At 43.4% G+C, this 14,429-nt stretch overlaps 1 protein-coding gene across 2 annotated transcripts in view; it reads left to right on the top strand.

Moving 5' to 3' along the window:
* Positions 1-411: 411 nt before the first annotated feature.
* B3GNT9 (UDP-GlcNAc:betaGal beta-1,3-N-acetylglucosaminyltransferase 9) overlaps positions 412-14,429 on the top strand; it is a 148,212-nt gene continuing 134,194 nt past the window's right edge. Inside the window, exon 1 of one of the 2 annotated variants that reach the window (XM_069640025.1) lies at positions 412-465. The gene's annotated coding sequence lies outside the window, so the exon portion shown is untranslated. Of the gene's footprint in view, positions 668-14,429 lie in introns of both variants that reach the window. The other variant, XM_069640015.1, reaches the window with a different exon arrangement.

Below are 14,429 nucleotides of genomic sequence, written 5' to 3' on the forward strand. Positions count from 1 at the left end.
GACTCCTTTCTTTCAGGTGGTGGGGTTGTTAAATGAATAAAAAGAACCAATGAAAAGGAGTGCATTCCAAAAATCCAAACCAAAATAGGTGCCACTTAAGCGTGAGAGTGCCCCACGGGCAAACATGCCAATAGCTTTCTGTATAGCGCCCAGCTGCTATCGAAATATCTTCTTTGCGGCATTGTTTCATTCCCTGGCCATTTGCTTTTTTGTGACACTGGGTACACATAGATCATGTTTTCCGCTAATCTGCAGAGAAATCACCACGTCTGCGTCCATGGTTAGTTAGGATGGGCTCATTTGGGGATCTTGGCGCCGCCAGTCCCTTTTCTCTGTCTATGCCGCTTTCATCCAGCTGCTGGCCTTCCCTGATTCAGGGGGAGGTGCTGGAATGTTTCCTTGATAAACTGCCCCAGATGTGCTGGGTTGGCAGAGGAAGACAGCGCTGCAGCAGACGCACACAGTGTATGTACCATGTCCACTGTTCTTATTCCCTGTTTCCAGAGTCTATGCAGCGAAGTGAGAAAGTGTGTCAAAGAACACATCTAGTCGCCTCTGTTGTATATTTCTCCGATTTGGAATGAGTTATGCAGCATCGAAATGCCCTTAAATGAAGGGCAGCTTTGCCTGACTATTAAAACAGCAGAATTCTTCAAAACTTTAAAAGGTAGATTTTTTTATTACAATCCTCTCTGTCCCACCCGTTGTTTTTATTAAATTGTTTGTCTTTAGTTGTCGTTCTTTTGGTGGACGTTCCGTGCTTTAACAACTGTGTCCATTTTTGGAATTAAAAGCATGCGCCCTTTATCCTGCGCCCCCCCTTCCCCGCTCCATTCCCCCTGCTCCTTTAAGTAACCCTTTCCCGGGGGTTAGTATTCGGAATTTAAGGCAGATTCAAATTTCAAAGCTGCGACGTTTTATCTGATACAGTTCGACCAGCGAACTGACAGCGTTGGATAAACGTCCCGAAAAGTCCCACTCCTCTTCCCTTTTCTCTTCGGGGACAAAACGACACCCCAGATTCATGTCTTCTGGTGATAGGGTCTGTGTAACTTCTTCCCACCCTATCTTTTGTCATACTTCGTCACATGCACCAATGCTCGGACACGCCCCCGGTATCGGTGTAACAGTCGTATCCCGAAATCCTTAAAAGGCATCGCTTTTGATGAGCTTTGATTTTTTTCCCGCTGTTTTATTTACACATTGACCTTATCACCCCGTCTCTCCACCTTTCTCGGGGAAAAAGAACGCGATGGGAGTAAGAGAGCGATACCCCTTCCTTTAGTGCCATCCTTCGGTTCTTAGTTGTGGCTCACGCAGCCTGGACTGGTGCAGGCGCCTCTATCCTCTTTCCCGAGAAGCGCTTCGGCAGCTCGTGAAGCATACAGGGCTCCAGCTGGCACTGAGGGAGCTTAAGTGGTGGAAACTTTGGTAAAAGGTAAAGTGTCAATTACCCCCAACATTCTGGCAGACTTCTATGTGCACCTGGGGGTGTTACGCGTTGCCCTCCCGTTGACCGCGATTCCTAGAACTACTAGCTGGTGGGGCTGGTCCTTTAAATACTGGCGCCTGCTCTGCTCGTGGCTTGTTTGCAGGCTTGAAATGGTCCCTGCAAGGGGTTTGTGTTGGGGTATGAACGTGTTCAAATGTGTCGCTCTTAGAGGAAGCACTATATTGGTTATTTGCCTGCCCAGTTAAAGATGAGACAGCTACTTCATGTAAGGAGTTCGACATGCACACGTGTTGAAACCCTTACATGGACATTCTGTTATTTGTGTGCATGTGTATGGAAACTCTTGATTCACCGAGCGTTTTCCAACGGGGTTTTGCCATTATAAAATGCTTGTGTGAATTAGGCCATAGGATTTTGAAGCATGCAGTTCTTGGAAGTTCATACTTCCTCTCCCACTTGCATGCCTAGGTTTGTTAAAGGGAGCTACTGCCTTGTAGTTGGTAACCAGAGGCGAACATCCACTATGTAACAACTGGAAGTGACAAGGGTCACTTAAGGACAATAAAATACTGGTGAAAGCCTGGTAATTTAAAAGGGCCACCCAAAAGGTGTTATAGGCCATTATGCTAAAGGAGGTTGCGACCACCGCCATGCTCCGTTTTGTTTGTTGACTCCAATAAAATGTGATCTGCTTTTTCCATTTTTTAAAATGGTCTCTGTGGTCTATTTTGTAAGTGCATATGATCTGTGGTTCTGGGGTAGGGGGCGAAAGTAGGGGATGGCCGCGCTATGCGTGGAGGTCCATTTCTAGGTGCTTTGTGTCGAGAGCATAGAGGCATTTGTGTCTGGATAGGAGACTTGTGTGGCCGTGAAGCTGGAATGCAGTTTGCAGGGCTGTGCTATATAACGTAGTTGCAGTAGAGGAGCAGTGCTTGGATGTTTGCTGCCTGTGTGGGCTGGGTGTTGAATTGACATATGTGGATGGCTTATTTGGTATGTGTATTGCGTGTTGGAACACAGATTTTGAAGCGTGCTAGTGCTGCGATGAGTCGGTGGAAACCCTAATGGGGAGGTTGGTGAGGGGCACAGACAATCTTAAAGACATGCATCATTACTCCTGGGCACCAGCACTTATAGTCTCAGACAGTTGTATTATGATGTGGGATTTTGGAAACTTTTAATTAGAACTGTCGGCATGTTGTAGTCAAACGACAGTGTGCATGGGCCACATGGCTCTGTGTCACCTGCCGGAAGATGGCGGTTCATGCTTCTCAGGCATCCATTCTTATGAATAACAACGCGGCAGCTGGCAGCGCTGGTCGCAGATGCAGACACAAGTCAGCCCACATTACATTGGCACACCTCTGCTACTGTAATAACCACCAGAACTGTTGCAGTAGACAGGGGTGGACTGGCCTATACGGAACTCTGGAGATTTCCCAGTGGGCCTCTGCACCCTGGCCTCTTTCCTGTGGTATTTCCAAATTTTCTCATAGGAAAAGCATTGGGCTTGCTGAAAATGTGTCATTTGGGGCCACTTTGAACTTTATTTCCAGGGCCTCGTTTGGTCCCCAGTAATTATTTCCAGGGCCTCTTTTAGTTCCCAGACCAGCCCTGGCAGTAGAGTGGGTGGATGGACAAGTTTGCAGGTGGCAGCCAGACAGCCACTGTACCAGAGTGTCAGTGGCACAGCTGGTGCAAGGTATGCAGGATGTCATTTAGGGGTCGCCAGGGGCCGCAACTGCGACCCCTGAGGTCTCCCTTGCTACTTGCAAGCTCCTGGGCTGTGACAAGCGCTCTTTAGCCTTGGAGTAGCCGGCTTTCTTGTTCAGGCCTCTTAAAAAAAAGAAAAAAGAACAGGGGTTCCACAAGTCTAACACTTTCTGCGGTGACCCTAAATAAGAAAGAATTGGAATATCAAACCATTTGTCTTTCTGAATTTCTATACAATAATTGCTAGACTCATTAATGGTTTATTTCAGGCACACTTCAGGGGGTGAGTCACTGATTTAATCTGTTCTTAAACACCTCAACTCAGCCTTTCATCCTTCTGAGGTCGATAAATGAGTACCAACACAGGTTGGGTGATATTGTATGTATATTTGTTTTATATAAACCGCTTAAGCGTAAGTGCTATATAATAACACATCATTATCATTTGGCCATCGATGTCTGCTCTTGCATGCAGAGTCATTTGGTAATATGGGCCTATACAAACTGATCTTAACGATACATATGGTGATCCATTTTTGTATGAAATGTATATCAAATTATAGTGATATCGTAACCATATTTTTCGTAGTGTACTTAGGAACAATGCTATATGATGCCACTTCCTGTTTTGTCAAGGGGTGAAAGGTCATGTTCCATCGCTTCCTGCTATATCACTTCGGGCTGGGGTCAAATGACATCACTTTCTGTGATGTCAGAGGTCAATGGTCATGTGATGTCACTTCCGTTACCCCTGGCATTTTGGTGAAATGACGTCCCTGAGGTAGGGGGGACTGTAGGGTTACTGATACAGACCCACTTGCAAGGGTTGCCGGGAGGCAGTGCGGGTGTGCTACTGGGCAGGCAGGGACCTGTGCCCAAAATCAGAGGGGAGCCAGGTGACCAGTATCAGACAGGAAATCAGCAGGGGAGAGGAAGAGAGAAGGCAGAAGCAAAGAGGAAGGTCTCTAGGTGCTTCCGGAACCCGAGATGGTTCTCCTCTTGATTGAAGCCTTAGTGACAGGGGACCAATACAATGGCATCAAGCACAGTATAAAGGCCTATTATATTGCTTTTTCTTTTATTTGCGCATTTAGCTAAACAAAGCTTTTTGCACCATGACACAACAAAAAAGATTAAAAATAAAAGACCACATTTATTACACACACACAAATAAAATCATATTCAGCTTAAAAACAATCTTCAATAGACATTCAATTACAATTAATTCATATTTACATTCCCGTATGCCGGACCTTTGTGCATCCCATTCGAGTTAGGGCTGTGGTGACTTTAAAATAAGTGATTTTTCAATTCTGCTCTTCGTATAATGACATCAATCGCTTTTGAGAGGACAACCAGATGTGATAGGCTGCTGCCGTGATCGCTATCAAATCGGCAGAATATATTGCAGACCAGAATTGGTCAGTTTGCCGGCTGTTCCCTGATCTACCAAAGTCACTGTAGTTCTTCTAATCATGTACCCCGAGCTAGGAACATCCTGTAAGAATGTGCCTGGGTGTCTCCAGCTCAGGATTGCATAATCGTCACAGAAGTTTCTCAAGCTCTATACCACACCACGTCCCGGTGTATTCAAAAACTGGCAATAGATTTAGGCATAGATAAATGATAAAGCGAGGGATCCTGGGGCAGAAAAGTTTTGTTAGGTAAGTTCTAGGGGCACCTGGGACATGGTCCTGCTTGGAATACTCTACGGATTGCTTTTTCCTAGCCAATGCGTCGATGTTGTGGATTCTATCCCATTGAAGCAATTTACTTTTGAGTAATTTCCCAAAAATACCATAGGCATTTTCTGCTGGTAGGGCAAGTCCGAGTTCCTCCGAGTGTTGACAGACAGTTCTAAATTCACTGTATGCTAGAATTATCCTCATAGTTCTTTTGCCCTTTACAAGACCATTGACGTGGTCTGACATGATAGACATTTGAGTGTCACAATGCTCTTCCCTGTGCAGGAGTTTAACAATTAGCTTACAGCGGGCAATCTTCCAATACATATTGAGGGAGGTCTACCCTAGTTCTTACCGCGTGGCCTCCACTGGGACTGAATTTGGCAGACCCAACACTGACCAGAGCTTTTTCCCCTCCAAAACCTTATGCCATCCAATATGCCTTTCCAATAGCATTTCTAAGGCGTATAATATGCAGGGAACTATACCAAGGCGTCCACTGATCCCCCACATTTGTGATTGATGAAGTTCTTTAACTCCTGCCAACACCCAATCACTTTAGCATATGTCATGTCTTTAAGGTGGGACACTGTTGGATATGTGTGGAGTGGATGTCCTACACACATAGGATTTACCAACCTCCAATTTCTCCCTACCAATGTAACAGGTAAAAGGTAGGGTTCGATGTTTACTGTCACTTAGGATCAATATCTTTGTCTTGTTGTGACTTACCCTCAAACCATTTTCTGTCAACCTTTGGAGTCCCACCAGGGTTAGGTCGATCAAGACTGTGTCATCCACATACCATAACCGGCCTATACTCCGTCCATTCAACTTGGGTGGGAAGTTTGAACAGTTCTCTTATTCCATTCCTAGATCAGATATGTACAAATTATAAAGGGAAGGGGCAAGAACGCAGCCCTGTTTTAATCCCACATTTGTGTTAGTATAGTTGGTTAACACTCCATCCTGCGAAGCTCTAACTGAAGCACTTGTGTTGGTATATAGAGCCCGGATAAAATATAACAAGTGTGGGTCAATCCCTCACTTCATGAGTTTTGCCCACAAACGGTCTTGGATGACGCAGTCCAATGCATAGGAATAATCTATGAATCATAGATAAAGGAGGCTGTTTCCTCTAGGTCTTGCTTCTACCACCAGCAGTTGTAGTGCCCATATACTATGCATCGTGCTGCACCCTGTTCTGAAGCCCGTTTGCTGGGTTAAAAGCTACTTTTTTCCTCCACCAGTTTGTTTCTTTGTTTTAACAATATTTTAGCATTTATTTTACTGCTGGAATCCAGCATTACCAGGAGTCTAAAGTTGCTAGGTTCAGCAAGCAAACCTTTCTTATGTACTGGTATCATGATGGAACAACACCAACTATCAGGGATATACACACTCTCAACAATCTGCCTAAAGAAAGATATTATACAGTATTTTAGCCCATACCACCAGATTTTGCTTTATTACTATATTAGGCTGTTTGTCAGTGCCGAGGGCTCTGCAGGATTTGAGTTGCACAATGATCTGATATATGTCATCTTCATCAAATATAATGCTTCTCACGCTCCGTCCCTCCGCTATTTGTACCTTGTGTCCTCCACATGGCGTATTCCAATACAAGTTACTGATGTATTTGCACCATCGCTTCTCCGATATGGGACTTATTTCCTTGGGAACCTGTCTCAGGATATAAGTCTGATACAAGTGCCACATTTTGTTTGTATCACAGGCTTTAATCAGCCTGTTAACTAATTTCCAATTGGCCGGATTTTTGTTTGATTTGTGGGACCTTAGCCATTGATTATAATTCACTCTGCATTTGTTTAACTTTTTCTTTTTCCTCTCAGGGCTTAAGTCCTTGGAAGCCTTTATGCTGCGAATACATCCGCAATGCTCTTTCTTAGCTTTATGTATTGCGATGCCAAATAGGGCGTGATATTTACCCTCAGTTTTACATATAGATCTGGCCTGGTTTAGTGTGTCAATGATATCTCTTACTTCAATATACATGTTCGTTACACTGTCCTTAACTGTCTGGACATTTTGTACAAGAAACTGAGACAATAAATTGTTGGCTCTGGTTATATCTGTGACTGACCATCTCATTCAATTTCCCTGGATGTTACCAAAGGCCAGACCCATCGGCCCACTCCGGGCCACCATTTTGTATGGTGAGAACATGACTAACAGGGCTGCATTATCGCTCAATGTGTTGAAGGAGACATTGTAGGTCTGTATTTGTGTGCGGGCATGATAAGAAGCAAAGATGGCATCCAGACATCTCTGAAGATTCAACAGAACTGACTTATTGTATAAGTGCCTAAAAATGCACAATAAATAAAATAAATTATAATGTTATTACACGGCTAGTCTGGCATAAATTAGTGGTGCCAGTCTGCATTCACTTTCTTACTGTGGCATGGCATTTTTTTTACTAGACATCTAGGTAAAAGCAAACATAATAATTATTAGGTGGCTAGACATCCCTACATTGGTGGTGCCTGTCTGGTCATATATTTTTTGTGTGGCATGATGTTTTTGTACTGGTCGTCAAGGATACAAAGCAAACAAGTCATTTCGTGGGTAGACTGGCCTACATTGTTACAGTCAGTCTAGATATACCTCTTTCTGTGGCATAGAATTTCTTTCCTAGCGGGAAGTTCTGATATGGTAACACTAGCATATATTGTCACAGCCTCCATGGACATGTATCGTGAGGGCCAGCATGAAAATGGTTCTTATACTGGCATTATGTTGTCAGCAAAGGCATCATGAAAGAATGTTGGAAAAGGCTCCTGTGCACTGTTGGGGAGTTGCAACTATTGGGCTTTTTCATGTACTTCCATATAAAACTGAGTGTAAACTGTGTTGCTTTTTACCCAAATTCGCACAGAAAGTGTGCTGTAAAATGTACTATTTTAACCCATTATTTTAAAAATGTTATTGAGGTAGACAAACCACCTTAACCACCTGTTGGTTGGTTGGTCCAGGCTCCCTCGCTATGCTCTGTGACTCCCACATATTCGGAGCAAATATTTACACCCTTCCAATTCAAAAATCACCAGTCGCCTCTACTCATTGCAGTGTTCCTATAAAAAAATTGTCATCTGATACTTTGCCCATCTGGCATTTGAATAATGCATAAATAAGCAAGGGGCTAACCAAATTGTTCATGATTGAATACACTGCATGTGCAAATTCATTTCTTGTTTATAATGTGTAGTTAAAATGCCAAGGCGTTTCTCCAAATATCAAAAGGTAGAACTATCAGACCACTCTGTACAGCAGTATTTGAATGATCCACTGTTTGACCAAAATGACTGGCCTAACATGATTACAAATGCATCATTTGCTACTCTTTCTCAAATATTTCTTGGACAATAACTCTAAAGCACTAGTAAAGTACATTTCAAATTCTATATGTTAAGACCAATGTTAATGGTCTTTTGTGATTACAAATGCTCAATGTGTCACTTTGTCTCCAATTCAGTTATTAACTGTTGCAAAATCGCTTAGCCTAGATTTGGACCTTGATTTAATAATAAATTGCTGCACATTAACACGTTCTATTTGTAAAATTCCATTTACTACAATTACAATTTGGGTTGAATAATGTTGCCACCACCTGAAAGACAATATGTTCCGTCGCAGTACGGCTGTTGCTCACCATTTCATTTGATAAGCAAATATTGCTCATTGCTGACAAAAGGTTGGGGACCCCTGACCAATTTGCCATTCCGGTTTAGACTGTACCACCCAAGTAGTAGCTTATGTTTGAGGGGAATTGCAGTTTAAATTCATTGCATGTGTAGCATTGCTACAGGCGACATCTTCAGATGCGCCGAGGGTGGGGACAATTCCTTTTTGGTTTAAGATATCCGGTCATTGGTCCCCGCTGCAGTTAGAAGTAGAGTTCCCTGCTGAGTCCCTAGATATTTTCACCATTTCTGTTTGGTTTTAACCGCTTTAATTACGAAGACGTGCAGAGTCGCTCGCCCCTTGCAGCCTTATTCAGAGTTGGGCTCTGAATGTGAAAACCCGTTCCATTGCAAGAAGCACAAGAAACTAGCACAACGGAAAATGCAGCCATTTGGGCAAAAGTCACGTGGGGCATTAGGCCACGAGACGTTAGCAATTAGTCCTGTTAGTTCGAATACACGATTATTCTAAAGCAATAACCCAGACCAAAACGACTCAGAATTGCTTTTAAAAATGTGTATGAACAAATTCAGAAGGACAATTCTCCCATTATTTTATATACATTTATTGCTATGCCATTCATTTGTGACTATCCTAAATTGTGCCCATTTTCACCCCGGTTTTAACACATTTGGCCACAGTTCCACTTAATGCGCCATTTGTCCAGAATCCAGATTGTGGTTGTAGGATGGCAGCCATGAGTTGCCTTTGAAGCTCTCCTTGCTGAACTTTGAGGGTGCCTATCAGTTGCATGTTGTCAGAGGTTGGTGGAAGATTAGGAATTATGAGTACTCATGGTAGAGTTATACAGATAACTCCGGCCGCTGAGCAAATGGACGAAGGCCTTCCTTGAAATACATCTTCCTCCACAGGCTGTACTGTCGTTCAAAAGGGGTTGATTTTTTAAAGTTTTTGCTTTTCAGTGCTCTTGCGCACTAGATGTGTACGAAGTGCATCATTGAGTTGCTGTTATTGATTATCTGGTAGAATTGTGTCAGATATTGCAATGCAACCTTCAAAAATAACCTGCTATTGTGATACGCTGTGAAATCGAACAGTGCCAACCTATGTTTCACACAGCATATCGCCAGAGCAGGAGCTGTGATGCATGTAATTTCATTGCAACTATAAAACTAATAGTTCTGGTACTGACTAATGAGATAAAGGAAGTTCAGCCTGACAAGTTCAACTGGTCAAGTGCCCTACATTGGTTAGTGAGAGAAGTCCACGAGGACGGCGCGGTGTAACTCCATCAGTTTTGTCAGGGGATAGTACGCCTACTAATAACTGGTTCAGCTTGTGCTAGAAGAAATCATTATTTTTGTGTTGTATATTGCCACACGAGCGAATGTCCAAGTATGTGTGGGAGCTTGAGGACAAAGGGAGAATCATTTGACAGGGGCTTGGTGAAACTAGCATCTCAGCATCATCGAAAAACAGATTCAAACCACCGTCAGGTCACACAACGTCTACACACCGTCAGGTCACACAACGCCGACTCATCGTGGCCTAGCAGTGGCAGTGCTCTGCCCTCCAGGAGCCAAGCATCCAGAGTCCTGGCACCGTGCCCCAGATGGACTGAGAAAGGCCACCCTTTTAACAGAGGCCAGCAGATCAATATACATGTTTCGGAAGGATCGGCTTCCTTCCAAATTTGGCACAGTCTTTTCTAACTTCAAAATCTACACTCTTTGCAGATGGTCCTTTTAAAGCAGAAGCGGCAGGCACCCTCTCTAGTCCACTAACTATACTGAACAAGGGGGCTCTGTAAACAACTCTGAACTCCTTTAGATGTTATACCTTCAGTGAATATGCTTGTAGGGTCATCAGAACTGGACTTCATGCCTCCCCAACTGGGCTTTGTTGCCCCTACCTCACATTCTTGCTGCCTGCGTCCCTGTAAAGAGCCCCCCTGGGAAGGAATGCCAAGCAGAGTAGTCCTAAGAATGACTTAGAAGCACATCCAGCTGTTCTGCGTTCTCCTCCATGTTGGAGATCTCTGCAAATGAAAGACAACACTGACAAGAATTTTGGCAATGACATAGGGCATGAGGCAAATGTATACTGCCTACATATAAACTGGCACCATGGGTAGGGGTAAGGGTTGGCCAACCCCCCCATAAAAACGCCCCCCCCCCCTCAGGACCAGGACTGGCTCTTTGTGGTGAGGCGGCCCTCTCTTGTCACACATGCTAACCGAAATCCAAGGAACAAAAGACACTTTCCATGTTCTAATTAGTCTCCACTGGTTGCCAATGGAGAAACAAATTCCCTTTGATGCCCACAGTGCTTTTTATGGTAAAGGCCCCAGATTCATTAAATACATGCTGACCAGTCTATTTTACCTGTAATCTGGTTTCACAAATTAATTGTGAAGGCAACTGCCATTTGTCATGTGGTACACATCGATCAACACACCAGACAAAGTCTGGGTTAAGGTTTAAAGGAAGTTTATTCTTGCTCCAGAAATATTTGGAAAAACTTCCGAACAAACGTCGGAGACCCCTATTGCTGAAATTCCACTTGAACGCATTTAAAACCAGAGAAGTACTAGCATACTGGGATAAGAGTACGACCGAAGACAACAAATATCGCTTATGTAACACACAAGTGGAATCCCTAAAACATCTTATTCTATTTTGTACTACATTGTGAGAAGAAAGAACAAAACAGCTAGGCAAAATACTAGCCGAACATCAAACACTGAGAGCAGACGAGCTGTGGGCTCTGTGTTTCGAAGACTCAAAAAGAAAACTAACAATTGCACTAACATTCTTTTTGGAAGACATAATTAAGAGATTTAACGAAAAATCAATTGTCATTTAGAAACCTTTAATTGTGTTGTAAGAACGTATGATCGATGAAAACTGATTTGAACTGTACCTCTGATTTTTGATGCAAATAATTGTGAAATATTTTAAAGGTTTGTATAAAACATAAGCAATTATTATAGAGAAACAACAAAATAATTGTGGTATTTGGACAGAAATCCAACCTAAATTCCTTTTAACTCAGGTAATCTTAAAAACAGATCTGGACTATTTCTAGCTAATAGTTTTACCAGTTCAAGACTAATGTTTCACAGTTCACAAGATTTCGAGTTCCACCCCGACACGCAGCCTCTTTGGTTCTTTTTTAAAAATAAATGTTCTCCCATCTGTCTCATGTTGATGACAGGACAAAAACCCCCGCGGTTCATCCTGTAAGTGCTATGAATGGCCCTTTTTCTCTCTGATGAGCAGTAGAAAGAGCTGGGGCTATTGTGGAGAGAGTGAGACTGGGTTTCCCCTTCCAGTTTCTCCCATGGACATTAAGAGGGTATATCACACCCTTAGTTGCGTATTTAGTTGCGTATTTATAACGCGCTTAATACCCGGAGGTTTCTAAGCGCAGACCCGGGGATCGAACCTGGGTTGCTTCGTGTCGTCTTTTTCCCAAGGCGAGCACGTTGCTGCTGAGCTATCCTCCCTCCCTTTGCTATGGTCCTGAGTTCTATCCTCATTCGCTTCTTTCGTCTTTCTACTCCTGTGCTTGTCCTCTTCTAGTCCTGACTCTCCTTGATGCTGCACCATATGCTTGTTTCTCCACCCACTATGAGTTCAACCTCTTCTGATTTGGGTCTTATCCCTACCCCCACCTTGGGTGATGCATGACCTCTCGTTCTTTCCTGCTCTTGCTAGTTGTCACTAGCACTGGATACTTCCTCTTACTTTTCAGCTTCCTTCAAATGTTTCCCTCTTGTCAACTATGTATGCTTCTCTCCTGCCATCTCTGGTTGTTTCCCTCCAACTGCCTCCTGATATTCTCCTTCTGTAACCTGCTAATAATCTCCTAGGAAGTGTCCTGCTGCCTCCTGACTTTCTCATCAACACCCCCTGACATTCCCCTCCTGTCACCTACTGATGATCTCCTAGTGTTCTCTTCCTGCTGCCTCCTGATTTTCTCCTCAACACCCCCTAATATTATTCTCCTGCCACATCCTGATTATACTCTCCGCTTGTCACCTCCCGATATCCTACATGCACCTCTGGATACTCCTGTCCTGTCACCTCTTGGTACTCTCTTCCCACCACCTCCTGGTGCTCTCGTCCTGCTACCACCTTCTTATGTTTCTTCTCCCCCTCCTGCCTCCATTCTACTCTGTTACCTTCTCTTTCTCAAATCTTCTCCCACTTCTATCCTGAATTGTCAACTTGCTCCAAACTCCTACAATGACCTTCTCTAATCACCTATGCTACTAGCGCTCTGTGTGCGTATTATATATTCTGTTGTTCCCTCCCGCTGGACTGGGCTTTTGGAAAAGACCTGCATCTATATGGCAACATTAATGTTGGTTTGTGATTGGGCTGCTTGGATTAGTTTTCCTGTTTCAGTTGTGTGGGAGTTTTGGGTGGGATTTCCTTCTTTTACATGGACCAAGGCTCTACAAGCATGGTCCAAGGCATCTTGGAATTGTAGTTTTCATCTTGGTGACTGTGTGCACATGCTCAGGGCTCTGGGAGAGGAGCCAAATCTTTATTTGATCTCGTGGCAGCAGCATGCCATGGCCTGTATCATTGTATTGCTGGTGAGCGTTTGTTTGCATGATAAGTTTGCTGTGGTAGTGGCACATCTCTGTTTAGTTCACGTACAATTGAGTAGCGAGTAGTTTAACAATTGCGGTCTACCTATTACAAGATCTGTGGTGCCATAGTTCATCTCAAGCATTCTTATACAAAGGGCCAATAGTGATTTAGTTGTGCATGTGGCCTTACCGTGCCAGGTTTGGTCACAAAGTGAGAGCATTCTCCCTATACTTCACTTGAGCCTATCACCCACTGAGTTGGGGCAGCACCTGGTCTCCTTGGACAACCCACTAAATGGCCCTAACTAACTTTCCTTGGTCAACCCACTACATGGCCCTAACTAAGGCAGAGGACTTGATCACATTGTTTAAAAACCCAGAACAGAAGTTCTCTCTTTTGCTGAACAGGCATCTGTGCTGTGGATCTCCCTGCAGCTTATCTTACCGAACATGGAAGATCACCTAAGGTTCGATAAACTGTTGAAGACGTAGTTATTAATCTGACATCTACCTAATTTGCCTCTATACCAGTGACAGTGTGCCACTAGTTGGTGAACGAGCACTAAATAAGTAATTAAGGACATTTTCCCAGTAAGAAAACAACAGATGACAGTTCAACACCTGTCAAGGTGTGCCGTTCGCTGCACCAGAATACCTAGAAGCTGGGCTCGGGGTCGATCAGAGGTGTCCACAATGTCTTCTATGGTGCAGGTCAGGGTTCATCAGGGTATGGAGAACAGGCAGTGTAACAAGACCTTTAGGTAGATCAGATGTGTAATACCACCTGAACCACAAGGAAGTCAATCTCCCAACACCACGGTACCTACGTCACCCACTTTTAATGGGGGATCAAGACAGAGCGGACACTGGTAGCAGATCAAATTTCCTGAAAATGGCCATTAGCGGCTGCAAATATAGATTTTTAGAACAAACAATCCCCTCTTGATAAATGAAACACCTCACGGTTATGAGAATAATCAAGGTGAAATGTCATACTTTGTTCTGACAATATTTATTCTTTTAAAATCCCAGTTTATAGTAGGAAAATGTATTCATTTTAATATATCTGCACACATACCGTAACCACATATAACATATTGTATAGTGTCCAATAAGTGATATTAAGATCCCACCATCTGTTTAGTGACAGTACAGTACATGATTTTTTTAAAGCATTTAAAAACAATGATGACTCTTATATCGATTTCTTCTAAAGAATAAACAAGACACACCTAGTTTCGGCTTTCTGTATTTAAAGCCTTCTTCAGGGGTACTATTTACCACAAAAGACAGTAGGGGAAAGTCACAT

Source organism: Ambystoma mexicanum, chromosome 1q (assembly GCF_040938575.1).
Source record: "Ambystoma mexicanum isolate Mex_15411 chromosome 1q, UKY_AmexF1_1, whole genome shotgun sequence".
In the NCBI taxonomy this organism is placed as follows: domain Eukaryota; kingdom Metazoa; phylum Chordata; class Amphibia; order Caudata; family Ambystomatidae; genus Ambystoma; species Ambystoma mexicanum.